This window comes from Symphalangus syndactylus, chromosome 14 (assembly GCF_028878055.3).
Source record: "Symphalangus syndactylus isolate Jambi chromosome 14, NHGRI_mSymSyn1-v2.1_pri, whole genome shotgun sequence".
Lineage (NCBI taxonomy): Eukaryota > Metazoa > Chordata > Mammalia > Primates > Hylobatidae > Symphalangus > Symphalangus syndactylus.
In genome coordinates, this window is record NC_072436.2 from 82,736,545 (window position 1) to 82,764,404 (window position 27,860).

Consider the following 27,860-nt stretch of genomic DNA (forward strand, 5'->3'; position numbering starts at 1 on the left):
AATATTTAAATACAGAATCAATAGACAATATGAATCATACAGATCCAAAATGTGGGGGGAAATATTTTATAGATATATAGCATTAAACCCAATATATAATACACAGTAAAATCCATTGATTCAATTGCACTAAATTAGAATTCATAATGATTCAGAAATAAAAATTGATTCAATTTAAGTAGAAAGTTCAAAACAATTTATACTTGACAAAATTCTAGAATAAGCAAGGTTAAAATGAGAATAAAGTCTGTAAAAATATCTTCTGAACCTACTAATCAATTACTTTTACATTAAAGAATACATATCTCATAAATTCATTTCAATTTCAAGTTACCTTCATTTAATTCTTATTTTCCATTTGTGGTTCAGATGGCATAACCTTACTTTTAAAAACTCCAGTGTTCACATTTTAAAACAAATTAATCTTTTCCTCTACATTACCTAAATTATTAAAAGATTACTGTTTTCAAATCTCAATAAATTTACATGTATACTTATTTGTACTGCAAAAGACTAAAACTTTATCATTCGTTCATTCGTTCATTTGTTCACTCTCAATCCATTCATTCCTTTACTCATTCAAATAGCTAAAATATTTATCAAGAAGCTAGAATATGCCAGGCACTGTGTTAAATGTCTGGATGATATCTGAAGGAAAGGGAAAGGAAAAAAGGTGGAACTAGTATTGACTACAATTGAAAATCAGTAAGAAACAGACTTGAGAGCAGGATCAAATTCTTGAGATACAACATATTTCTACATATTCAATATATTTATTAAAATGCTGTGTCCTATTATTAATATTGTCCTTTTCTAATTCTATCAGCTGTTCTCTTTTTTCCATTAATTCACATCTTAGATATAAATATGTCACAAATTTATTAAAATATATAAATTGTACATTACAGTTGAGCCACTCATACACCATTTTTTAACCGTTCTCCAAAGTTTTTAAATATCAGTAATGCTACTAACCAGTTGAAGAAAGTATTATTTCAATTCTAGCTAATATTAAATTGTAAACCCAGACCTCTCTACAATAACAAAGAAACTAAACTTACTTATAGCACTTAAAATTATCTTTTCGTCTTCATTCATGTTATTTCATTTTTACCCATGCAATAGTCCCAAGGAAACTGCAGGAAGAGTGGATTAGCTAGATCTGCTTTCTTCTAAGAAGAAAACTTAAGAAAGTATACACAGGGCACAGAGTCCAGTCTTGGTATAGAACAAGTGGTGAGAAAACCTTTGTTCCCACCCTATGACAAACTATTTTACTAGTATAGTTTCCAAGGCTAAGGAGAAATACCCTGTTCCAATCTTGGCCCACATAAAACAGTACCTACTCTAGGCAATTGTCTTTGCTACCTGAGGTAGATGTCGGTAGAAACTTTTGCCTCTTGTCTAAAAGCAAGTGACCACAGCAGCAAATAAATCTTTAAGCCCAACAGAATGTAATAAGCTAAAAAGTACAGAAGAAAATTGGGAGTTTCAAACAGATAAATAACAGATTATGTTACCATTGGAAAAAAAAGATGTCCAACCAGTCCAAGGCCTGATTCCTTGCCGATTTCAATCATTATATCCCTAATACTTTATAATCTGAATTTTCCTTTCACATTTCAAATGAACATAATCATGTGTTGACACATACCTGAAAATCTCTACGGTCATGATTTGATAGCTACACAATATTCTCTATAAGCTTCCAAGTCAGATTATATTGGAGGGTCTAAATCTAAAATCAATAGACTAGAAAGCTCTTAGAGACGGGTGCTTCATATGAACAAAGAAATTGTTCTGGTTACCACAGGGGTCTTTTTATAGTAGAATAAATAATCAATTAATAAAAAAATTATTTTCTACTGTAAGCCAAGCCCCATTATAGCTAGTGAAATTAAATGATGAAACACACACACACACACACACACACACACAGGGACATGGTATATGCTTTTTGCTGTCTGGTGGAGAAATCTAAGATGTCTTGGATTATAAGATGCATCATTAAATACACATTCATCAAATACTCATACACAAATGTAAAACTGCAATCTAGAATACAGTAGACTGAAAACACTGACAAAAACAATACACAACATATAAAAAACATAATCAGTTAAAATGCTATAATGCCGTTGAGTTATCCAAAAAAGCAGGAAAGTGATTAACCTTACGGTTTGTTAAATAGAATGAATACCTTGAAATTTTAAGGGTAAACACTAAAATAACAGAGGTTCATAACCCCAAAATCAGTAGAGGAGAAAAGAAGATAACAAAGAACATCTAAACAATTTAATAGATGGCAAGAAAAAAAGGTTTAAAGAAAAAAAAAACACATTTAGAATAAATAAGAAGATACAAAATATGATAAAATTTAAAATACCTGAATAAATCAATTTTTAGCCATACATTTTTTTCGTATTTTAACATCTCTGAAATCTGAACGCATCTTAAAAGTGATGACATCTTACAGCTGCTGTTGAACACACACAGTTATGACATAGTTTTTATTGCTTATGCACACACACACTCAATCCTGCCTGTCCATTTGTCTTTACTTAACTGAGTTATGTACAAAGCTGACAGTATTACATGTGGAGTTTAACTTAATGATTTGGCACTGAGAAGAAAAATTCTTGTGTATGTAGAAAAGGTAATTCACCAGCCCAAAACAGAGCAGCAGGCCATGAATTTGATATCAGTGAAAAAAATGTTTATTAAGATATGATTGCAACAATTGAGTATTCTGAGTTCCTTAAGTAAGACAAATTTTAAGGGTTTTCTGTCACAGTTTAATGGGCAGCATTAGGTATTAGATCTCAATCAGGTCCTACAGAAACACAAAAGAAATTATTCAAGAGGAAGTAACAATTCTGAACTTTTTAAGCATCTAATATGGGCTGCACATATGTACATAATATCTTAGGTTTGGTTACATATGTCAGTAATTATAATAAATTTAATAAAATTAAATACACTAAGTTCACCAGCTGAAGAAATAAACTGTCAGACTGTTAAAAATATAAATGTATATTGTTTATAAGAGACAAACCTAGAATCTAGTGATGCAGAGGAACAAAGTAAAAATATAGAAAATAAATTAGTAAGTACAAACTAACTTTAAAAGACTAGAACAAATATTTTCAAAACCAAATAAATCTCAGGAAAAAAGAACTATTAGTTATGAACTTAGTCTAACCTAATCACAAAAGGAATGGTGCAACAGAAAGATAATAATTATGAACTTGAAATCATCTAAAAATGTAATTTCAAAATACATGTCAAAAACTAGCAGAATAACTAGCAGGAAAAAAATTAACAACATAGCAACAAAAATAGTGAAAGATTTTAATACAATCCCATAATTTATAGGCAAGCAGACAATAAATACATTGAAACAATGCAATTAAGTTTTTTCTCTACATGCCAGATTTTTAAAAACACTAATAATTAAAAACATTCTTTTCAAACCCATCTAAAATATTTTTTTAAACTGTTCATATTTTCACCCAGAAAACAAGTCTCAACAAATATCAAAGCATATTATTAAGGCTACGTTCTCTGGGGAAAAAGGAAATCACAATGGAAATTAGAAAATAGGGCTGAATAGTAAAAATATCATATCAAAACTAGTTAGAATGCAGTTAAAATGTGTAATTATTACTTGTCTTCCTCTGCTAGAATGTAAACTCCATAAATAAAGAAATATTTTTGCTTTATTCAGATGTGTTCCAAGCACCTAAAATAGAGCCTCAGGCATGTATCAAATATTTGGTGAATAAATTAACGAATAAAAAAGTTACCTGGAGAAAAATTTATAGCATTAAATATTTTGATTTTAAGAAAACTGAAAAATTAGTGAGCTAAGTGCTCCCCTTAATAACTAGAAAAATGACAACATAACCAGAAATTATTAAGAAACTGAAAAGGCCTACAGGAATAATCTCTCAGTAGAAATGAGGACACCTAGCACCCATATTACGGTTTCTAAATATCATTTTCAATAAAATGAATCAGGGCTCCTTGGAGAAATGGCTGATTCCAGAGTTGAGACAGAGAAAATAAAACTAAGCAAATTAAGCAATAAAATTTATAATATTAAGTTGGTGCAAAAATAATCATGGTTTTGCCATTGAAATTAATCATGACTGCTTTTGTGCCAACCTAATAGTAATGAACTATAACCCATAGGAAAAAAAATCCATTGTCTACTGATGTAAGTAAATAAATAAACAAATAAATGAGAGAGATGATACAGCTGTTTCCTGCAGCTGAAATAAATTAATAAATATAAATTAAGAAACGTAGAAGAAAGGATAAAAATAGAAAATCATCATTTGGCAAACATCACAGTAATAACTGGGGCAAGCAAAAGTTGTTAATGGATATTAAAACAGATAGGCAAATGGATGATTAAAAGCAACATAATGCAAATACATTCAATGTCTTCCCACAAGACACTTATTAATTGTAAATGGAAAATAATGAATTTATGGCAGGCTAACCTGGCAAATATCACTTTAATTATTAAAAGGGATCAAAGTTAATGTCACTATTAATGATATACAATAAAGCATGCACCTACTGATAGTACTGGGAGAAGCATAATATCATTTCTATGATATTCTTACTAAATAACACATAATCTGAATTTAATGCAAACCCAAATTGAAGGACATTCTACAAAATACTAGCTGGTACTCTTCAAAAGTGCCAACCTCTTTGCAAATCACCGAAGAGGTAAATATACAGAATATATAAATAACTCCTATAACTCAACATCAACAAAAGTCCAGTTTAAAAATGGGCAAAATCAGCTCAGTGCAGTGGCTCATGCCTGTAATCCAAGCACTTGGGAGGCCAAGGCAGGCAGAATGCCTGAGCCCAGGAGTTTAAGACCAGTCTGGGCAACACAGAGTTACCCTTTCTCTAAAATAATAAAAAATAGGCAAAATATTTGAACACCTATTTCTCTAAAGATATATACAAGTGGCCAACTTGCATATGAAAACATGTTCAACACCACTAGTCATTAGAAAAACGCAAATCAAAACCACAATATCACCCCCTATCCATTAGGATGGCTACTATAAAAACAAACAAAATTTGTTTTAAGTTTTGAAAATAACAGATGCTGGCAAGGATGCAGAGAAATTGGAACTCTTGTGCACTGTTGATGGGATTATAAAATTACTCAATCACTATAAAAAATGGTATGGCGGCTCCTCAAAAAAAAAATAAAATTACCATATGATCTAGCAATCCCATTTCTGGGTATATATTGAAAATAATTAAAAGTAAGATACTGAAGAAATACATGCACATCCATGCTCACAGCAGCATTACAGACAATTAGCCAAAAGTAGAGGCAACCCAAATGGCCATGGACAGATAATTAAACAAAAGGTAGCATATACATGGAATGGAACATTAATCAACCTTTAAAAAGAAGGAAATTATGTCACATGCTACAACATAAATGAACCTTGAGGACATTAGGCTAAGTAAAATAAGCCACATCACACACAAAAAGACAAATACCATATGATTCTACATTTATGAGGTATCTAGAGTAGTTAAATTCATAGAAACAAAAAAGTAGAATGTTGGTTTCCAGGTGCTGGGAAAAGAGGAAAATGGAGAATTACTGTTTAATGAATATAGAGCTTCAGTATTGCAAAATGGGAACATTCTGGAGATCTGCTGTACAACAATGTGAATATACTTAACACTACTGAACTGTATATACAAACACAGTTTTAAAAATTCTGCAGCCTTACAGGCTACCAAAGACAAGGATTCTGAAAAAGGGCAAGCTAAGAAGCTATCACATTGGCCTGAGAAGAAAAAGAGTTCTGTCCAAGAAATGACAAAACTATGTTGCCAGCTATCTCTTTGCTGGAAGCATAGAGACATCTAAGGAGTTAACAATACTTAGATAAATTTCCATGAATGAAGAAGGAAGGGCAACAGAATTCTGTATGGTATTGTTGGTCTTATCCCACTAACAACAGAACTCTACAGTAAATTGTGGCAGTATGCTATTTTTTTCAATAGGAAGAAGAATCACTGGGATAAATTCAAGAGAACTGCCAGAGAGGGTATGGAAGGATGTGATGAAGTGAGAAGTCTCCCAGAAAATTACTATGCTTTGTTTATTATGGAAATATCTTTAAGAGTGGGCACTTTTGGGGGCCAGATGACACTTCTAATCCCATTTAAACACCCAAAAATATATTTAAAGAAGGTAAAAAAAAAAAAAATGGAGGAGAGCCTTAGAGGTATGGGTTCTTTGCAGCCTAGTCTAACCTCTAAGAGACAGAAGAATAACTCACCTACATGGATTGTGGGTAGGGGGCAGGAATTCTTCAGATTACGACTGGTCAATCAATTGGGATTTAGGAAAAATATCCTGAGACAACAAAGGCCCAGGATCAATTCAACAAATTAAGACTCCAAGGACTTGTGTGGAGGAAATCATGATTCAATGAACTGATAGGGTGTTCTAGGCTCTACACAATGTTTGTTCTGTATTTCAAGTTCTGCTTACACTAAGGTATGTAAAGCCTATAAAGAAAATATTTCAATAAATAATTTAGAGGAGAAAAAAAAGAGTGCTGAGCTCATAAAAGACAAAAAAAGATTGAAGAATTTTCCCAGAGGGAGTTACAAAGACAATGATAACTACACATATTGTGTCATCTTGGATTTTGAACCAAAAAAGGACATTAGTAGGACAACTGGCAAAATTTTAATGAAGTATATAAATAGGTTAATAGTATTGTATCAATGCTAATTTTCTGGTGTTGATAACTATGTAATGTACTATGCGCTATTTTGTAATATATCACCATTTAGGGCAGTCGAGTAGAGAATATGGAAATATTCTTTTTTTGCAAGCTCTTTAAAATTTAAAAAAAGTTACAAAATAAAATGTTAAAGTATAAAAACAAACAAAATAGGTGATATTCAAGATTTCTCTTTAAAAAGGTAACAATCCTCTTAAAAAATTGTGCGAGCACTGGAAAGAGAGCAAAACCATAGATACGCATCAGATTTTGAAAAAGATAAACTAATGATAAAAACTATCATCAGTAAACTTAAAAACTTGGAAAAAATGACAATTTCCTAGAAAAAAATATAATTTACTGAAATAATTCAGAAAATAAAAAACCTAAATAGAAACATAATCATTAAAGGAAACAAATCAGTATTTCAAAAAAATGTAGACAGTCCTCAACTTACAATGGTTCAACAGGGTTTTTCAACTTTACAATGGTGAAAAAGCACTGTGCATTCAGTAGAAATCATACTTCGAATTTTTAAATTTTGAACTTTTCTCAAGCTAGTGATATGAGGTATGATACTCTTACAAGAGATACTCAACACTTTATTATAAAATAGGCTTTGTGTTTTTGCCCAATTGTAGGCTAATGAAAGTGTTCTGAGTACATTTAAGGTAGGCTAGGGTAAACTATGATGTTTAGTAGACTAGATGTATTAAATGCCTTATTGGCTTACAATAATTTCAATTTATGATGGACTTATCAGGACACAATCCCACTGTGAGGAACATCTGTACAGATAAGATGGAGTAGGAACACTCAACTGTAGCTCTCCCACTGAAAACAGCTATAAAATACAGACCAAAAAAAAAAAAAAAAAAGACAGTAGCTATTAGAAGGCTCTTAAAAAGTAAAGAGAGGTTTCCACTCAACATATTAAGAGCTTGGAGGTCCTTACTCCTGTCTTCTCAAGGGGGAAAAAAAAGAAAAAAACTGAACAATCTGAAAATCAACAGCTTTTCTTTAATCTACCAGAGAACTGAGGTTACAAGGCAAATCAGTGCCCAACAACTGGAAAGACAAGTGAATACAGAGAATCACATCTTATTGGGGCAGAGTTTTACCATAAGCCCTCCATGTTCTCACAGTGAATATCAGAAAAATCTCCTGTTTCCAGCAGGGGAAGGGGAAACTACTTTGCCAGAACCTAATCAACATGGGAGAAGAAAAATAACCACTCCAGCCTCTTCTAGCTTTCCTATCTCACCTAAGTAGGGTATAGGAAGCTGAGAAATACTGGTGGAGGTCACATCCTGGGGCATAGGCCCCCCCCTAAAAAAAAAAACAGGTTTACACTTATCATTAGGTAAATCTAAATAAAAAACACAAGATACCATCTTGTACCAGTCAGGATGACTATTATTAAAAAGTCAAAAAACAATAGATGTTGGTGAGGTTTCAGAGATAAAGGAACATTTATACACTGCTGGTGGGAATGTAAATCAGTTCAGCCACTGTGGAAAACAGTTGAAAGACTCTTGAAGAACTTAAAATAGAAATACTATTCAACCCAGCAATCCCATTATTGAGTATATACCCACAAGAATACAAATTGCTTTACCAAAAAGACCCATGCACATGAATGTTCATTGCAGCACTATTCACAATAGCAAAGATCAACCTAGATGTCCATCAATGGTGAACTATATAAAGAAAGTGTGGTACATATACACTATGGAATACTACACAGCCATAAAAAAGAATCAGATTGTGTCCTTTGCCGCAACATGGATAGAGCTGGAGGCCATTGTCCTAAGCAAATTAACACAGGAATAGAAAACCAGATACTGCATGTCCTCACTTATAAGCAGAAGGAAAACACTGAGTACACATGGACACAAAGAAGGGAACAAAAGACAATGGAACCTACTTAAGGGTATAGGGTAGGAGAAGGGTGAGGACTGAAAAACTACCTATTATGCTGATTACCTAGGTGACAAAATTATCTGTATATCAAACTCCCATGACACACAATTTACCCATGTAACAAACCTGCCATGTACCACTTGAACTTAAAAGGCCTCATATTCTCCCACACCTTACCAGCACATCAACAGTAGACCCACCTTGCAAGAAATGTTTTTAAAAAGCTCTTGAGAGTGAAGGAAAATAATATACATGTTATTACTCAGATCTGCAAAAGAAATGAACTATGCCAGAGAGGACATAAATGAAGGTAAAATAAAAGCTTATTTTTTTATTTTAATTGGCAAAAAGTTTGTCAAAATAACCATGTGTTGAGTTATTATAGCTTATGAATAAGTGAAATGAATTACAGCAAGAGACAGGAGAGAATAATTATAAGGTACCTGCACTAATTGTGAAGTAGTATAGTGCCATTTGAAAGTAAACTTTGACTTGTTGTAAATGTTGCCCTGCAAACTCTAAATCAACCACTAAAAATTTCTAAAGAAGAATTGATATGCCAAGAAAGGAGAGAAAACAGAGTCATATAAAATGCTCAATTAAAAACAGAGAAGGCAAAAAAAAGATAAAAAACCAAGAAAGAACAAGCATAACAAATAGAAAACAGTTACAAATACAGCAGATAATAATCCAAATATACTAACAATCACTTTAAATGTCAATGGTCTAAATACACCAATTAAAAGACAGATAGTGAAAGAGTAGATTAAAAAAATAAGACAACTATATGATGTCTATAGGAAACCCACTTTAAATATAAAAACACAGATAAATTAAAAGTAAAGGGACAAAGAAAGATATACCATGCTAACACAAATCAAAAGAAAGCTGCAGTAGCTATATTAATATCAACCAAAGCAGATGTGATGGTTAATACTGAATGTCACCTTGACTGGACTGAAGGATAGAAAGTATTTATCCTGGACCTGTCTGTGAGGGTGTTGCCAAAGGAGATTAGCATTTGAGTCAGTGGGCTGGGAAAGGCAGGTCCACCCTTAATCTGGGTGGGCCCAATCTAATCAGCTGCCAAGGTGGCTAGGATAAAAGCAGGCAGAAGAATGTGAAAAGATTAGACTGTCTTAGCCTCCCAGCCTACATCTTTCTCCTATGCTGGATGCTTCCTGCCCTCGAACACACATCCAACTTCAAGTTCTTCAGCTTTGGGATTCAGACTGGTTTCCTTGCTCCTCAGTTTGCAGATTGCCTATTGTGGAACCTTGTGATCATGTGAGTTTAATACTCCCTTATAAATTCCCTTTTATATAAATATATATATATAAAATAGGATATATATATCCTATTAGTTCTGCCCCTCTACAGAAGCCTAATACAGCAGACTTAGAGCCAGAAAAATAACCAGGAATAAAGAGGGATATTAAATAATAATAAAGGGGTCAATTCTTCAGGAAGACATAATAATCCTTAGTGTGTATATACTACCAACAGAATGTTAAAATACATGAGGCGAAAACTAAGAGAACTGGAAGGAAAAATAGACAAATCCACTGTTATAGCCAGAGACTTAAACACACTTCCATCAGTAATTGACAGATGCAGCAGGCAAAAAGTCAGTAAGAATATGGTTGAACTGACAGCACCACCAATCAAGGAATTTAACTGACATTTACAGAATACCTCATCCAACAACAGCAGAATATACATTCTTATCAAGCTCACATAGTATATTGACTAAGACAGAAAACATTCTGGGCCAAAAAACATACCTCAGCAAATTTAAAAGAATAGAAATCATACAAATTATGTTCTCAGACCAAAACGGAATTAAATTAGAAATTAATGACTAAAAGTCAAAATATTTGGAATTTAAACAATATATGTCTAAATAACACATGGATCCAAAAACTCAAAGTACATTTTAAAAAGTATTTCAAACTAAATGAAAATGAAAACATAATTTCTAAAAATGTGTGGGATGCAGCAGAAGTAGTGCTTAACGGGAAATTTATAGCATTGAATACATATATCTGATTAGGAGAAAGATCTAAAATAAATTATCTAAACTTACATAGTAGAAAATCTAGATGAGTGGGCTTAGATGGGCTAACTGGTGAATTCTACAAACACTTAAAGAAGAAATAATACCAATTCTCTACAAGCTCTCCTAGAAAAGAGAAGCAAAGGAACATTCAACTAATTCTATAAAACCAGCATCACCCTAATAACAAAACCAGATAAAAACATTAAAAGAAAAAAAACTACAAATCAATATCTCTCATAAAGATGGATACAAAAATCCTCAACAAAACATTAGCAAATCAAATCCATCAATGCATAAAAAGATTTACACACTATAACTTAATGGGATTTATTTCAGGTATACAAGGCTGCTTCAGCATTCAAAAATCAATTAACATAATCCAACACATTAATAAGCCACAAAATAAACATCATATAATCACATTAAAAAACAGAAAACCATTTGGCAAAATCTAATTCATCATAAAAATTCACAGTAATACTAGAAATAGATGGAAACTTTCTCAACTTGATAAAAAACATCTACAAATAAAACCACAGCTAAAATTAAACTTACTGCTGAGAAACTAGATGCTTTCATCTTAAGACTGGGAACAAAGGAAGGATTTCTCCTCTCGCTTCTATTCAACATCATACTGAAAGTCCTAGCTAATACAATAAGACAAGAAAAGGAAGTAAAAGGTAAACAGACTGCAAAGGAAGAAATAAAACTATCTTTGTTCACATATGACATGATCTTGTACATTGAAAATCCAGAAGAATCAATGAAAAAACCCCTGGACTTAATAAATCAGTATAGCAAAGTTGCAGAATACAAACTTAATATACAAAAGTCAATTTCTTTCTTATATAACAGCAATGAGCAACTGGAATCTGAAATTAAACACACTACCATTTATATTAGCACCAAAAAAGAAATATTAACACTTAGTTATAAATATAACAAAATACATACAAATGACGAAAACTGGCCAGGCGCGGTGGCTCAAGCCTGTAATCCCAGTACTTTGGGAGGCCGAGGCAGGCGGATCACGAGGTCAGGAGATCGAGACAATCCTGGCTAACACGGTGAAACCCCGTCTCTACTAAAAATACAAAAAATTAGCAGGGTGAGGTGGCGGGCGCCTGTAGTCCCAGCTATTCGGAGAGGCTGAGGCAGGAGAATGGCGTGAACCCCGGGGAGCGGAGCCTGCAGTGAGCTGAGATTGCGCCACTGTACTCCAGCCTGGGTGAAAGAGCGAGACTCCGTCTCAAAAAAAAAAAAAAGAAAACTACAAACATCTGATGAAAGAAAATCTTCTTCATGATATGGAGAGATACATCATGTTCATAAATAGGAAGACTCACTCATATTCTTAAGATGTCAGTCTCCTCAACTTGATATATAAAGTGAAAGCAATACTAATAAAAACACAAGTTATGTTGTGGATATCAACAAATTGATTCTAAAGTTTGTACATAAAGGCAAAAGGTCCAGAACAGCAAATACAATACTGAAGAACAAAGTCAGAGGACTTGCACTATTCAAGTTCAAAGCTTTCTATAAACAATAATTAAGAAAATGTGGTACTGCAAAAAAAAATAAACAAATAGATCAATGTAATAGATAGCCTAGAAATAGACCCAATATAGTCAAATATAAATAGACAGTCAATCTTTACAAAAAAGCAAAGGCAATTCAATAGAGGAAGTGTAGTCTTTTCAGTAAATGGTACTAGGACTGGACACTCACATGCAGAAATGTGAATCTAGACACTGATCTTTCATAAAAATTAACTCAAAATGGATCATAAAACTAAACGTACAATGCAAAAACGACAAACTTCTGGAAGATAACACAGGTGAAAATCTGGGCGACGTAAGGGTAATGAGTTTTTACAGATATAATACCAAAAGCATAATCCATGCAAGAAAAGAACGGTTAAATTGGACTTCATTAACATTCAAAATTTTCTGCTCTGTCAAAGACACTGTTAAGAAAATAGTAAGATAAATGACAGTCTGGGAGGAGATATTTGCAAAACATCTGACAAGACATATCAAAAATATACAAAATATTCTTAAAACTCAATAATAAAAAATGAACAACTCATTTTAAAATGAGCAAAAGAGGCCGGGCATGGTGGCTCACGCTTGTAATCCCAGCACTTTGGGAGGCCGAGGTGGGCGGATCATGAGGTCAGGAGATCGAGACCACGGTGAAACCCCATCTCTACTAAAAATACAAAAAATTAGCTGGGCATGGTGGCGGGCGCCTGTAGTCCCAGCTACTTGGAGAGGCTGAGGAAGGAGAATGGTGTGAACCCGGGAGGCAGAGCTTGCAGTGAGGTGAGACTCCACCACTGCACTCCAGCCTGGGCGACAGAGCGAGACTCCGTCTCAAAAAAATAAATAAATAAATAAATAAATAAATAAATAAATAAATAAAATAAATAAAATAAGCAAAAGATTTAACAGAAACTTCTAAAAAAAGATGTAAAGGTGTAAAATAAACATACGAAAAGATGCTTAACATCATATATAATCAGGAAATTGCAAATTAAAACAATGAGATACAACTACACATCTATCAGAATGGCTAAAATCCAAAAACACAGACAATGCTAAATGCTGGCAAGGATGCAGCACAACAGGAATGCTCATTCATTGCTGGTGAGAATATAAAATAGTACAGCCACTTTGAAAGACAGTTTAGCAGTTTCTTACAAAGCTAAACACAGTCTTACTGTACAATCCAGGAACTGCACTCCTGGGTATTTACCCAAATGAGTTGAAAGCTATGTTCACACAAAAATCTGCACATAAACATTTATATCCACTTTATTCACAACTGACAAAAACTGGAAGCCACCCCCAGACATACTTCAACAGGTGAATGGATAAACAAATTGTGATATTATTATTTAGCCATAAAAAGAAATGTACTATCAAGCCACAAAAAGATATGGAGGAACCTTAAATACATACAGTTTTGTGAAAGAAGCTATCTGAAAAGGTTACATACTGTAGGATTCTAACTATATGCCATTCTGACAATGGCAAAACTATAGAAACAGTAAAAAGAGAAAGAGAAGTGGTTGCCTGAGGTTTAGCGGCAGGGAGGAAGAGGAATAAATAGGTGTAGCACAAGGCAATTTCAAGGCAGTGAAATTAGTCTGTATGAGACTGTAATGGTGGACACATGATATTATACATATACCAAAACCCTTAAAACTATATAACATAAAACCTGGGCACAGTGATGCACTTCTATAACCCCAATTACTTGAGAGGTTGATGTGGGAGGATCACTTGAGCCAAGGAGTTCAAGACCAGCAAGGAGTTCAACACACCAAGACTCCATCTCAAGAAAAAACAAATAACGACAAAAAAATTATACAACACAACTAATGAGATCTAGTTTAAATTATGGACTTTAGTGAATAATAATGTATCAATAATGTTTAATAAATTATAACATATTTACCACACTAATTCAAGTTGTTAGTAATAAAGAAAACTATAACAACAGTGGGAGAAAGAGGTAGTATATGAGAGTTCTGTACTATCTGCTCAGTTTTCCACAAACCTGAAACTGCTCTAAGAGAGTCTCCTGATTAAAAATAAAAAAATAGCAGGTAGATTATGAGAAAAGGTCACAATTCACAGTAGTATCATACTTGAATCAGATATTCCATTTCTTCCCCTCTGGTATCCTTCGGTCAGAACTCAAGGAAGCCCAAACCTTGAAAGTTGACATTAGGGCAAACAAAAAATGCCCCAGTAGAAGCTCTCTAGTTAAGAAGAGTAGGAAATGACTATCCTAACAGTCAGAGAGTGCAGAAAATGCCATTATTCTTTTTTCCTATTTTTCACCTTTGGGTTCTTTCCCATCCCAGCACCCAAACAATTCTGTGGTGACGACAGTGGCAGCAGCAGCAGGGACACACAGAGATCTGAAACTCTCAAGGAAGGAAACTTTCCTCTCCAATCAAATGAGTTGTGGTCCCAAAAGAGAAGGGTATCTAATAACTTTTTATACTCTATACCCTCTTGCCATTTTCCCCAGACACAGGTGCATGGCAAGGCAGGGTAAATAAAAGCCCAGATTTCTGGTCAGAGAACCTAAAAAGGAGATCCCAGAGAATAGGTACCAAGGAGATTATGGAGGGAGAAGAGCTTGGGAACGTCACCACAAGAAGTTGTTTATAAACTCCTGGACTCACTCACAAGCTGTGTATACGTGGAGCTAACATTAAACAGTATATACAGACTTTGATAAGTAAACTACCAATACCCAAGTCCCAGGCTGGTCACTGAATGGAACACACATGACCTGAACAATACTTTTGCTATTGAAAACTAAACGAACACTGTACCCCAAACACAGACCTGTCAAAACTTGAAGCCTGAATGCAACCAGGAAGACTATCTGCTAAAACAAAATATCAGTATTCTCTGTTAGAAATAAGAGACCCAAATTCTTAGAACATAATATTCAACATATCCATGATATAATTCAGAGTTACTAGGCATACAAAGAAGCAGAAAAAAATTCATATATGAAAAGACAATGAATAGATAATAATGACAAAATGACAGGGATGTTGAAACTATCTGACAGACTTTAAAGCAACTATTATAAAAATGTTTCAACAAATAAAGACAAACACTTTTGAAACAAAGGGAAAAACAGAAAAATGCAACAAAGACAGAAAACACAAAAAAGAATCAAATGATGTTTTCGGAACTAAAAGGTATATAACCGAGTTTTTTGTTTTGTTTTGTTTTGTTTTTTTAATTCCTGAGGGGGCGCAATACAATTAGGAAGATGACACAAGAAAAAGTCACTGAACCTGATGATAGATCAAAGGAAACTGATCCAACCTAAACAACAGAGAGATAAACTACGAAAAAATTGAACACCACCTTAGAAACTTATAGGCAGTAACAAAACACTGAACATGTGGAATCCCAGAAGAAGAGAAGGAAGCTTGTGATACTGAAAAAACATTTGATGAAATAATGACTGAAATGTTCCAAGTTTTATATACACATAAGCCTATAGACTCAATAATGTCAAAGAACCCTCAACAGGATAAACCCAAAGAAATCAATGCCCAGACACATTATAGTCAAATCTAAAATCTAAAAACAAAGAAAAATCTTGAAAGCAGCCAGAGTGAACAATGCATTATGTATAGGGGAACAATGACTCAAACGACTGCAAATTTATCATCAGAAATGATGAAGCTGGGAAAAAAATTATCAATCCAACATCCAGCAAAAATACCTTTTGGAAAAGAAGACTAAATGAAGACATTCTCAGGTGAAGAAAACTAAGAGAATTAATGGTCAGCAGACTTGCTGTGTTAAGAATTTCTAAAGAAAGTTATTGAAGTAAAAAAGCCTATAATCCCAGCACTTTGGGAGGCCGAGGTAGACAGATCACTTGAGGTCAGGAGTTTGAGACCAGCCTGGGCAACGTGGTGAAACCTCATCTCTACTAAAAATACAAAAATTAGCTGGGCGTGGTAGCAATACACCTGTAGTGCCAGCTACTTGAGAGGCTGAGGCAGGGGAATTGCTTGAATCCAGGAGGTGCAGACTGCAGTGGGCCAAGATTGTGCCACTGCACTCCAGCCTGGGTGACAAAGTGATACTCTGCCTCAAAAAAAAAAAAAAAAAAGAAAAGATATTGAGGAAAAAGAAAAGTTATACAAGGAAATTTGGAATATTAGGAATAAAGGAAGAGAAAACATGGGAAAATGTAATAGACTGTGTGTCTCTTCTTCAGTTCTTCAAAATATATTTAACAGATGGAGCAAAACGTGTAACATGAACTGATGGGATTTTCAATGAATGGAGATATAATACACAAGACAACCACAATATATAAAAATCTGTGAGATACAGCCTAAGTAGGACTTAATGGAAAAAAATTATAAAGAAAATAACCAGACATCAATGAAATGGAATACAGTAAATGAAACCAAGAGCTATTTCTCAGAAATGATCAATAAAATCTATAAACTTGTATCAAGACAAAAAAAACTTGATTTGAAAGATCAACATCAAAAATGAGAGACTATCACTATAAAACCTAATTACATTTAAATATAATAAATATTAATTCTATACCCATAAATTTGACAACTGTATTAGTCACGGTTCTCTGGGGGACAGAATTAATAGATGTATATAGATGTATATATGAAGGGGAGTTTATTAAGGAGTGTATTAAGGATTCACATGATCACAAGGTGAAGTCTCACAACAGGCCATCTGCAAGCTTAGAAGCAACAAAGCCAGTCTGAGTTCCAAAACTTCAAATGTAGGGAAGCCAACAGTGCAGCCTTCAATCTGTGGCTGAAGGCCCGAGAGCCCCTGAAAAACCACTGGTGTGAGTCCAAGAGTCCAAAAGCTGAAGAACCTGCAGTCTTTATGTCAGTCAATCTTCAAGAGCAGGAAGCATCCAGCAGGAGAGAAAGACGAAGGCTGGAACACTCAGCAAGTCTGCTCTTTCCACCTTCTTCTGCATGCTTTATTCTAGTCTCACTGGCAGCTGATTAGATGTTGCCCGCTCAGATTGAGGGTGGGTCTACCTCTCCCAATCCACTGACTCAAATGTTAATCTGCTTTGGCAACACCCTCACTGACATATCCAGGCATAATACTTTGCATCCTTCAATCCAATCAAGTTGACAATATTAACCATCACAACTGATGACAAATGGAGCAATTCCTTAAAAACCATGAACTACTAAGTTACCTAAAACAAATAACCAGATTAGTCCTAAATAACTACTAACAAAAGTGAAACCTTTTTTTTTTTTTTAAAAATGCCTTCCTGAAAAAGAGATTTCTAAGCCCAGTTAGCTTCACTGTATAACTATACAAAACATTTTCAAAATGAGTAACACTTAATGCTACACATTCACTTCCAGAAAACAAAAGAAAGAATACTTCAGAACTAATTTTATGAGGCCAGCATTACCCTGATACAAAATTAGACAAAGATGGTAGGGGAAATAAATAAATAAATAAATAAAAGTATACACAGATAGTCCTCCTTAACAAAGATGGAAAGATTCTCAAAATATAAGCAAATGGAATCCAGAAATATATAAAAATAATACATCATGATCAAGTTAATTTGAGGAATGCAAGAATGTTTCAATATTCAAAAATCAATGTCATCTACCATATTAATAATCTAAAGAACCACCTGATCATATCAATTGAAGTAGAAAAGGTAATTGACAAAATTCAATACCCTTTTATGATCAAAACTCGGTATGCTTAACTTGATAAAGAACAGGTATGAAAACCTACAGTTAACACCACACTAAATAGTGAGAAGCTGAATACATTCTCCCTAAAAATGAGAACAAGTAAAAAATGAGCACTCTCGCTATTTCTGTTCAATAAATCACTGTTAAGTCCTAGTCAATGCAGTAAGTTAAGAATATAAATGAAAAGCACACATTTGGAAAGAAAGGTATCCCTATCTCCAGATGATGTGATTGTCTACATAGAAATTCCCAAAGAATCTGCCACAAAAGAAAATCCAATCCTAGAATAACTGGGTTTACCAAATTCATGGGATGTAAGGTCAACACACAAAAACCAATCATATTTCTATATGCTACTAATATACAAATGGAAACTGAAAATTAAAAACAAAGAACATTTTCAATAGCTCCAAAAAATGTATATATTAATATATACCCAACAATACATGTATAGGACTAGTATGCTAATAACTACAAAAAGCTGATATAAGAAATCAGGGAGGACCTAAAGAAATGGGGACACATGCTGTATTTACGGTTTGGATGACTCTACATAGTAGAAATGTTAATTTTCCCCAAATTTATCAATAGATTTAGCTCAATATCAATTAAAATCCCAGCAATTTTTGTCGTTGTTCTCGAAATATAAATTATGTATATGGAAAAGCAAAGGAATTAAAATAGCTAAAACAATTTTGAAGAAAAAGATAAAAGAATCACACTACCCAAATGTCCTTCAATGGTAGAATACACAAACTGTGACACATTCATACAACAGACTATTATTTGACAATAAAAAACTGCTGACACACACAACTACTTGGGTCAATCTCAAAGGCATTACACTAAGTGGAAAAAAAAATCGCAAATGACACATATTACGTGATTCCATTTATAGTAATCCCGTAAGTTCCCCAAAAGGTACATCTATAGTGATGCAGAATAGATCAATGGCTGCCAGAGATTAGGGGTAAAAGGAGACTATGGTCACAAAGGGATAGTATGAGGAAGATTTTAGGGGTGATGAATCTGTTCTGTATCCTAATTATGTTGGTGGGTGTGTTAAAATTCACAGAAATGTACAAATATATTTTTCTGTTTATTTTTATAAATAAGAAAAAAGATACAACTACACAATCATAATACAAAATAGAATATGCTTAGTTATAAAATAGAAGCAAAAATATTGCAGAAAATAAATACACAATGTAAAACTGTGTTTTTAGAAAATGCACAAAGAAAAGCAGCAGGCTTCAAGGGAAGGTGGACTTGAAATGAGCACAAACTGAATATGTAGAAATGAAAGAAGGTAAGTGATAAAGAGAAAAACAGAACAAGCAAAGTGATACTGGTGTTTGTTTCCTGGATTAGATCCAAAACTATGACATGCTAAAAATTTTTATATTTTCTAAATCACACATATTTTTAAAATAAATTCTTGCATACCTGAAAAAAAAGTGTATTCTCTGTAACACTGTTAAAAACCCTCCAAATTAAAACTTTTCCTATTACATATTTCACTTTATAACTTATTATTATAGCACAATCAGTTATCTTCAAACTCTTTTAGTAATGGAATGTTTCTTGGAATCCTGATATTTTGGAGATACTGCAGGTTCGGTTCCACAACAATGTAGTAAAATGAATATTGCCATAAAGCAAGTAGTGTGAATTTTTTGGTTGCCCAGTACATATAAAAGTTATATTTACACTATACTGTAGTTTATTAAGGGTACAATAGCAGTATCTTTTAAAAAACAACGTACATGCCTTAATTTAAAAATATTTTATTGCTAAAAAAAATTTTAGCAATCATCTGAACTTTTAGCAAGTTATAATCTTTTTGCTTGTGGAGGGTCTTGATGTGGATAGCTGCTGACTGATCAGGGTAGTGGGTGCTGTAGACTGGGGTGACTGTGGCAATTTCTAAAGATAGCAATGAAGTTTGCCACATCAATTGACTCTCGCTTTCACAAAAGATTTCTCTGTAGCTCACAATGTTGTTTGTTAGCATTTTATCTACAACAGACCTTTCAAAATTGAAGTCAATCCTCTCAAACCATGCCACTGCTTTATCAGCTAAATTTATGTAATACTCTAAAACTCTGTTGTCATTTCAACAATGTTTATGGCATCTTTACCAGGATAGATTCCATCTCAGGAAACCACTCTCTTTGTTCATTCTTAAGAAGCAACTCCTCATGAGTTAAATGTTATCATGAGATTGAGCAGTTCAGTCACATCTTCAGTTTTCACTTCTAATTCCAGTTCTCTTGCAATTTCTGTCACATCTACAGTTGCTTCTTCACTGAAGGCTTGAACCCCGCAAAGTCACCCACAAGGGTTGGAAACAACTTCTTCCAAACTCTTGATAACATTGCTATTTTTATCTCCTTCTCTGAATCATGAATGCTGTTAATGGCATCTGGACTGGTGAATCATTTCCAGATGACTTTCCATTCATTTTGCCCAGATCCACCTGAGGAATCATTATCTATGGCAGCTGAAGCTTATGAAATTTATTTCTTAAATAGTAAGACTTGAAAGTTAAAGTCACTCCTTTGATCCATGAGCTACAGAATGGACACTATGTTAGCAGGCATGAAAACAACATTAATCTCCTTGTACATCTCCATCAGAGCTCTTGGGTAACTAAAGTGCATTGTCAACAAGCAGTAATATTTTGAAAGTAATTTTTTTGTTTCTGAAAAGTAGGTTTCAACAGCAGGCTTAAAATATTCAGTAAACTCTATTATTCGTGCAAATGTATGGGGTACATGAGAAAATCTGTTACATGCATACAGCCAGTGACCAAGTCAGGGTATTCAGGGTGCCCATTACCCAAGTACAATACATTTTTATTAAGTATAGTCATCCTACTCTGCTATCAAACACTGAATTCATTCCTTTTAGCTCGCTGTATGTTTGTACCCTTTAACCTACTTCTTCTTCATCTCCCCTCCTCTCCCAAAATGGGTGAGGGACAGTTGTTCTCACTCATATGTTAAAAAAAAAAAAAAAAAAAAAAAAAAAAAACTGTGACATATGCCTTAAATATACACAATTTTTAAAATAAGAAAAATAAAACTAAAAAAAAAAAAAAATCAGTAAACCATGCTGTAAAAGGATGTGCTGTCAACCAGGCTTTGTTGTTCCATTTACAGAGTACAAGCAGAATAGATAGTAAACATAATTCTTAAGGGCCTTAGGATTTTCTGAATGGTAAGCACTGGCTTCAACTTAAAGTCATCATCTGCATTAGCCCATAAGAAGAGAGCCAGCCTGTCCTTAGAAGCTTTGAACCCAGGCATTGACTTCTCTCTAGCAATGAATGTCCTACACGGTATCTTCTTCCAATAGAAGGCTGTTTCATTTACACTGAAAATTTGTTTTTAGTGTAACCACCTTCATCATTGATCTTAGCTAGAACTTCTAGATAACTTGCTGCAGCTTCTACATCAGCACTTGCCACTTCACCTTCCATTTTTATGTTTTGGAGATGACTTCTTTCCTTAAAACCTAATGAACCAACCTTTGCTTGCTTCATACGTTTCTTCTGCACCTTCCTCACCTCTCTCAGTTTTCCCAGAATGGAAGAGTTAGGAGCTTGCTCTGGATTAGGCTTTGGCTTAAGGGAATGTTGTGGCTGGTTTGATCTTCTATACAGACCACTGAAACTTTCTCATTATCAGCAGTAAGGCTGCTTCACGTTCCTATCATTCATGTGTTCACTGGAGTAGCACTTTTAATTTCTTTCAAGAATTCTTCCTTTGCATTCACAATTGGGCTAACTGGTGTAAGAGGCCTAGCTTTTAACCTATCCGAGCTTTCGACATGCCTTCCTCACTAAGCTTAATTATTTCTAGCTTTTGATTTAAAGTGAGAGATGCATAACTCTTTCTTTCACTTGAATAGTTAAAGGCCACTTTAGGGTTATTAATTGGCCTTATTTCAAAACTGCTGTATCACAGAGAATAGAGAGGTCTGAGGAAAGGGAGAATGATGGGAGCATGGCTGGTCAGTGGTGCAGTCAGGCCATGTGCTACATTTACCAATTAAATTCACCATCTTGTATGGGTGCAGTTCATGATTCCTCAAAACAATTATGATAGTCACAAGAAAGATCACTGATCACAGATCACCATAACAGATATAATAACAAAAAAGTTTGAAATACTGTCAAAATGACCAAAATGTGACACAGAGACATGCATGAAGCACACGCTGCTGGAAAAACAGCACTGATACATTTGGTTGATGCAGGGTCACCACAACCTTCAGCGTGTAAAAAAACACAGTATCTGCAAAGCACAATAAAGTGATGTGCAATAAGACAAGGTAACCCTGAATATGGAACAGATAAAGCAGAAATGCTAAAGTTGAAACGTGGGACAGGAGACCAGAACCCTTACCCCTTTCACCTCTACACCTGGGTTCCACAGAGACCAGTGTGAAGACTTAGTGGTAACTGGTTTGTCATTTTCTGAATTTATTTATAATATCTCCAGTCATATTTATAATTTCTTATTGAAGGTCTGCTTTCTCTTCAAGGATAAAAATAAACAATAACATTCTCATTATATTATATTCTATCATTACATTTTCACTTTGTTCTACTAACCTTTTATCCTATATACATCCTTGTTTAGCTCTCTTAATGATTTTCACTGTGGCATATAAAATAATAACAGATCCTACTATTGCTTTACTGTTTACTTACATGTGCATGAAAAACCTTAACCTTTTCATGTCTTTATATCTTATCATTTTAAGTATTGCTCTTTTGGCAACCGATTACGAAGTTCTGTCAGTGATCTTCTTTAATTGAGGCTTACAGACTTTTTCTCCAATGTAGTTAACTGACAATTTTATTATAATACACTAATTTATATAACTGTTATTTTTCTTTGCTGTCTTTGGCCAGTTACTGGTTGTGGTTTATATTACATACTTATTTCATTTTACCACAAACTATATCTTCCAACCCATTTATCTATTTCTCAAACATTAACACTAATAAACTCTAACTTAGCTGTTTTTATTATTATTAACTAAATACATTTTGAGCTTCCCTAAAGGGTTGATATGTAACTTAACTGTTAACCCTATAATTCTGAACCACAGTTCATCAATTTAGAAATTTGAACTTTGTTATGAAATTCTATATTCATAACTTATAGTTCTTAAAAAAAATCCCCCAAGTTTTACTAAACTGGTTTTGCTTTATATCATCAAATCTTTTCTTAATATTTTAACTCACTTATCTCTTGTAAGTCATTTTCAATCATACACTCCTTTCAAACCTATTTTAGTGATAATCTATTAAGAAATGATTTCAGGTTTACTAAGACTTCAAATGTTTCCTTCTACCTCCTAAGAGACATTCAATTTGGCCATACAATAGAATGAGAGCTATTATTTTTCTTAGCCATCATAAATTCTATTTTCAAAGTGTATGAAGTGAGGGCTGAAGTAGTTGACCTCCCTTCCTTAAATAATACTGTAAATTCTGTAATTTAGGTTTAAAAACCTAGTATGTAAGAATCTTTAGCCCTGTTCCTGCTCTTTTGAAGCACTTTCTAATCTTTATGCTGAAATTAGGCTGTAAATAAGGAAAATCTTTCTTATGTTTTTCATTATGGTCTTTATTTTGCATGTCTTTACATTTTCATGTGATATTCTTACTATCCAAAGATACACTACATAAACAGATAATAGAACCATTATTTTTTCTTCTTGATGGTCTCTTTATCTCATTTTTCTGTGACTGAGATCTGCTTCTTTACCAGCTGCATCCATTATTTCCTTAAGGCCTCTATCCATGTGCCAATATCAACAGATCATTTATAAATTTAACTCCATCTTTCACGATTTAACAGGTTTTCACAGTCAGAAGGAACTTAAAAGTGCTCCCTCCCCCCCCACAAAAATACTTATTTTTTACAGCAATTCTTTATTATAGTCAATCTACATTAAACTAGTTAATTTCAGAAGATTTATCTTGCTCAAAAGCTTTCTACTAGAGTAGACATTCTGATTATTCTGGAAGACTATACAATTTTTTCTTCCTCTTTTCATCACACAGCAACATTTACCTGCTGGCTATACAGGTTTGTTTTGTTTTCTTCTCACTTTTCTTGAAGTGTCTTGTGTGGGAGTTTTTTTTTTTTTTTTTGTCAGTTTTACTACTTTTTCTTCTACTATCCTCCTTACACTGTGTAAGATAAAGGGTTTACATAACTAATTCTCTATTCTCAATTATAATACATTTGACACTGGAGATGTAAGACAGAACTGTAATACATGATTTTTTAATAGAAACAAGATCAAGTATAATGAATAGCTTTTCTTTACATTCTCCAGAATTTGAAATTAATAATCCCATATCCCTGTAACTGCTCAAGAACATGTATTTAATGTAGTAACTTGTGTTTGTTCATTCTATTCCTTGCTAAATATGTATACACCAAATAAAAAAGTATTCTAGTATAAAATTTTGCATTGTAATAGCTAATAACTATCTCTTCTCTATTATAAACACCCAAAGGTTTACCGCTACATGAAATGTTCTAACTTCTTCATGAAATCACCCTTGAGTATGTAATAAATCATTACTCATGTATAATATCTTGAAATAACTAATTTTAATTATTTAAAAATAATTTTCCAAAACCTAGACTTTTATTATAAATAAAATATATTGGTATCTGAAACAAATTGTGTAAAGGGATATGTTCTTTAACACGATCCTATTTATCTTAAGTATTTTCTGTTTGTTTTACTCTTTAAAAGAGCTACTTTTCTAAGCAGTGTATCTTTAAATTATTATCCAATGAAAAAAAGTCAAGAATCATTCAATATTTATAAAGGTATCTATTTTTATATGGTGCTTATTGAAATCGTATCATAGGGATTTAAACAGGTCTATTTAGATCTTCCTGTTGCTTATTTGACTCAAAACAAATGTATAAAATGTATAAAACTAGACAAATGTATTCAGTTTTGCAAAGGCATGAAAATCCAACAAATCTTTCTCATCAGATTGCATGAACTATTGGATGACTATTCGCACTTTTTTCCATAAAAATATTGTTTGAGGTATGGTACGTTTTTAATGTAATTTTTCCAGTGCCTAACATTAGGTTTACTATAAATATCAGATGTTCTTTCACAGATTTTGAGATCTTAATAATATCAAAAACATATCACTGATGCTCTATGCCTTGAGTTGTCAATCTGAATGAAAATGACACCATTATTAGCATCATCACTAACAGATTTCTTAAATTAGCTGCCAATACTATCAATTACATATTTTGCTGTTACTTTAGAAATGAGCTTGTCATAAGCATGCCATTTGTCACTATTTTATCTGGCTAACAATAAATTCAAGTGTTCTTTGATAAGGGACATCAGTAGGGCAGGGACCGGAGTTCAAATATAGAAGAGACATTTTTAAAATTGTGGCCAGGAGGTAATTTACGTATCCTCTTTAGGCCTCAATGTCTTCCTTAGTTAAGCTGCTGAGAGGATTCAATGAAATAATTCATGCAATGCACTTAACACAGAGCTTGGCACATACTAAGTGAAAGATTTTAGTACTTGATAATAAATATGATAATTTCCTAAAAAAAGAATTCAAAAACTAGTCCCAGCATTTATCAGATACTACAGACACATTTCACACATCTACTACTCTTTACCAGACTCTTCTTTCATTCTTTTTTACTTTTCTGTGTTCTATGTTCATGGCCTCATCAGTGAGGCTTTGGTAACATTATCTCTAAGAGGTTCATTAGGTGGCACTCAGAATACCTGAAATGGAAGCTATGTTCTCTATGCACCTCTTTCACACATGTTGAAGCTTCCGATTGCTCTTGCTTGAAATAAATTTGCGGGAAGCTGCCTTTACTCCACACTAAGCATTGGAGAGAGAAAAATGGCCAGTGTCTCTGGGGAATAATTAACAAAAGACAGTTTGTTTCATCTTCATGATAAAATACAGCATCCCTATTAAAAGGCAAATTCATCATTCCCAAAAGTTAAATAGAATGACACTTTTAAAGTAATTCCAGCTGATTAAATTTAGGGTTTTGAAAAAAAATTAATTCATGAATATACTCTGAATCTTTCATTTGATTTTAAAATGTATAAATGTTCATTTAACTTTGAGCCCTTGCCTCTCAGTGTTCTATTCTGAGCTAGTCAAACAAGTGGTAGCAGGCATGCTGGGCTCAATAATACTGCCTCTCATATTTAAATACTCTATTTCACTTGGATTGCAAATTAAAGAGAGTCTCCTGAATGCTGACACATTTTCAATGATTGATTTTGCAAAACGTGTTGATTTTTCCTACACTGTTTTGCCTCTCTGTGTGTCAACTTTGGCCTTCTTTTCTTGCTCCTTTGCAGCACTGCTGTCTCTTTGAAGACATTGTCTGCCTCATATAAAAAAAATGTACATTAAACCTCATGACTAATTATGTGGATAGAAAATTCCTGATCTCAAACATAAAATACCCCTGCCCAGAAACCGTAACAAAAGCTTCTGACTATGTACAAAACCCTTAATCAAACCTTTCACAGACTTGGATTAAAAGAAATCCCAATAATTTATTTTCTGTTAATGTTGTGCTTACATTCTTTGAAAAGTTGATTTCTTATGCATGTTACGTGCCCGTAAGTCAATCCATTTTATAGTAAACACCATGCTTTTCCCCACAAACGTTTATACTTGCTATTAGGTCTACTTCAATTAAATACTACTCAGAAGAACTGTTTTATTAGAAAGAGAAAACTGATTTGTCTTAACCCAATGTCCATTTTTTAGTACCCTCTCCATACTATGCATTAACAGAGTAGACCCTTCACAATAAATTCTACAATCTATGGATTAAGTACACAGCTTCTTGTATTTTAAAAATATACTTGAAAAGAGAATAAATACATACTTTTATCCCTTCAAACTCCCCAAAAGATATAAAAGAATTTATCTAAATCTGAAAGTACACTGCCTTACACACAGGTCACATATAGGATAGAGCATGGAATTTTTTTGTCTCAGGCAACCTATTTATTGGGAAAATCATAATAGAACAGTTCTAGAGCTAATTTAACAAATCATTTTTTAAGGGCTATAACATGCAAGGCCATATTAAGCACTGTGAGTGACTGCCTGTAAGCAGTTTATAACGTAGTGTCTGCGTGCACACATGTTGGGGGAAACAGGTTAAAAAGACAGCATACAAAATAGTGACCATCTGAAATAATGAGGTGAGCATTGTGTGAAAGCACACCATCGGAACAAAGAAAGAGAGAAGTTATAAACACTTCCCTAGCATGCCTCTTCAGCATTTTGGAATTCTCATAAAGCCTACCAAGCCACCATTTGTTTCCACAACCAGTCCTAGCAGCAGACCCTCCTCGCTTCCACTCTACCAAGTCTAGGTATTCTGCTGTTTGGCTGTTGCTTGCCTTTTTGTTAGAGCAACTCTACCTCTAGTTCTACATCTCACACCATTACTAAGTACAATAAAAGCATCACATGCCACCACACTACTATTTTGGGAAGCCCTGCAATGACTACCAGTATACCAATTAACCAGTCCAACCCTGGATATAAAATGTTAGTTCCTCAAAAATGTGTTGCAGAATGGGAAGATGAGAGGAGGTGGGGTGAGAGTAGCCACACTAGTTACTCTTCAGAAATAGCCACACTACCTAAGCAGAACAGGTTGGATTAAGGTCTGCACATGAGCCAAAGCTGAGAATTCACTGCCTTTGTTGGCTCAAGTCACTTCTTTAATTAATGTCA

At 33.7% G+C, this 27,860-nt stretch overlaps 1 protein-coding gene across 8 annotated transcripts in view; it reads right to left on the reverse strand.

The window, feature by feature from the left end:
• Positions 1 to 27,860, reverse strand: part of VRK2 (VRK serine/threonine kinase 2) — a 116,475-nt gene that overhangs the window by 75,645 nt on the left and 12,970 nt on the right. The window lies entirely within an intron of this gene.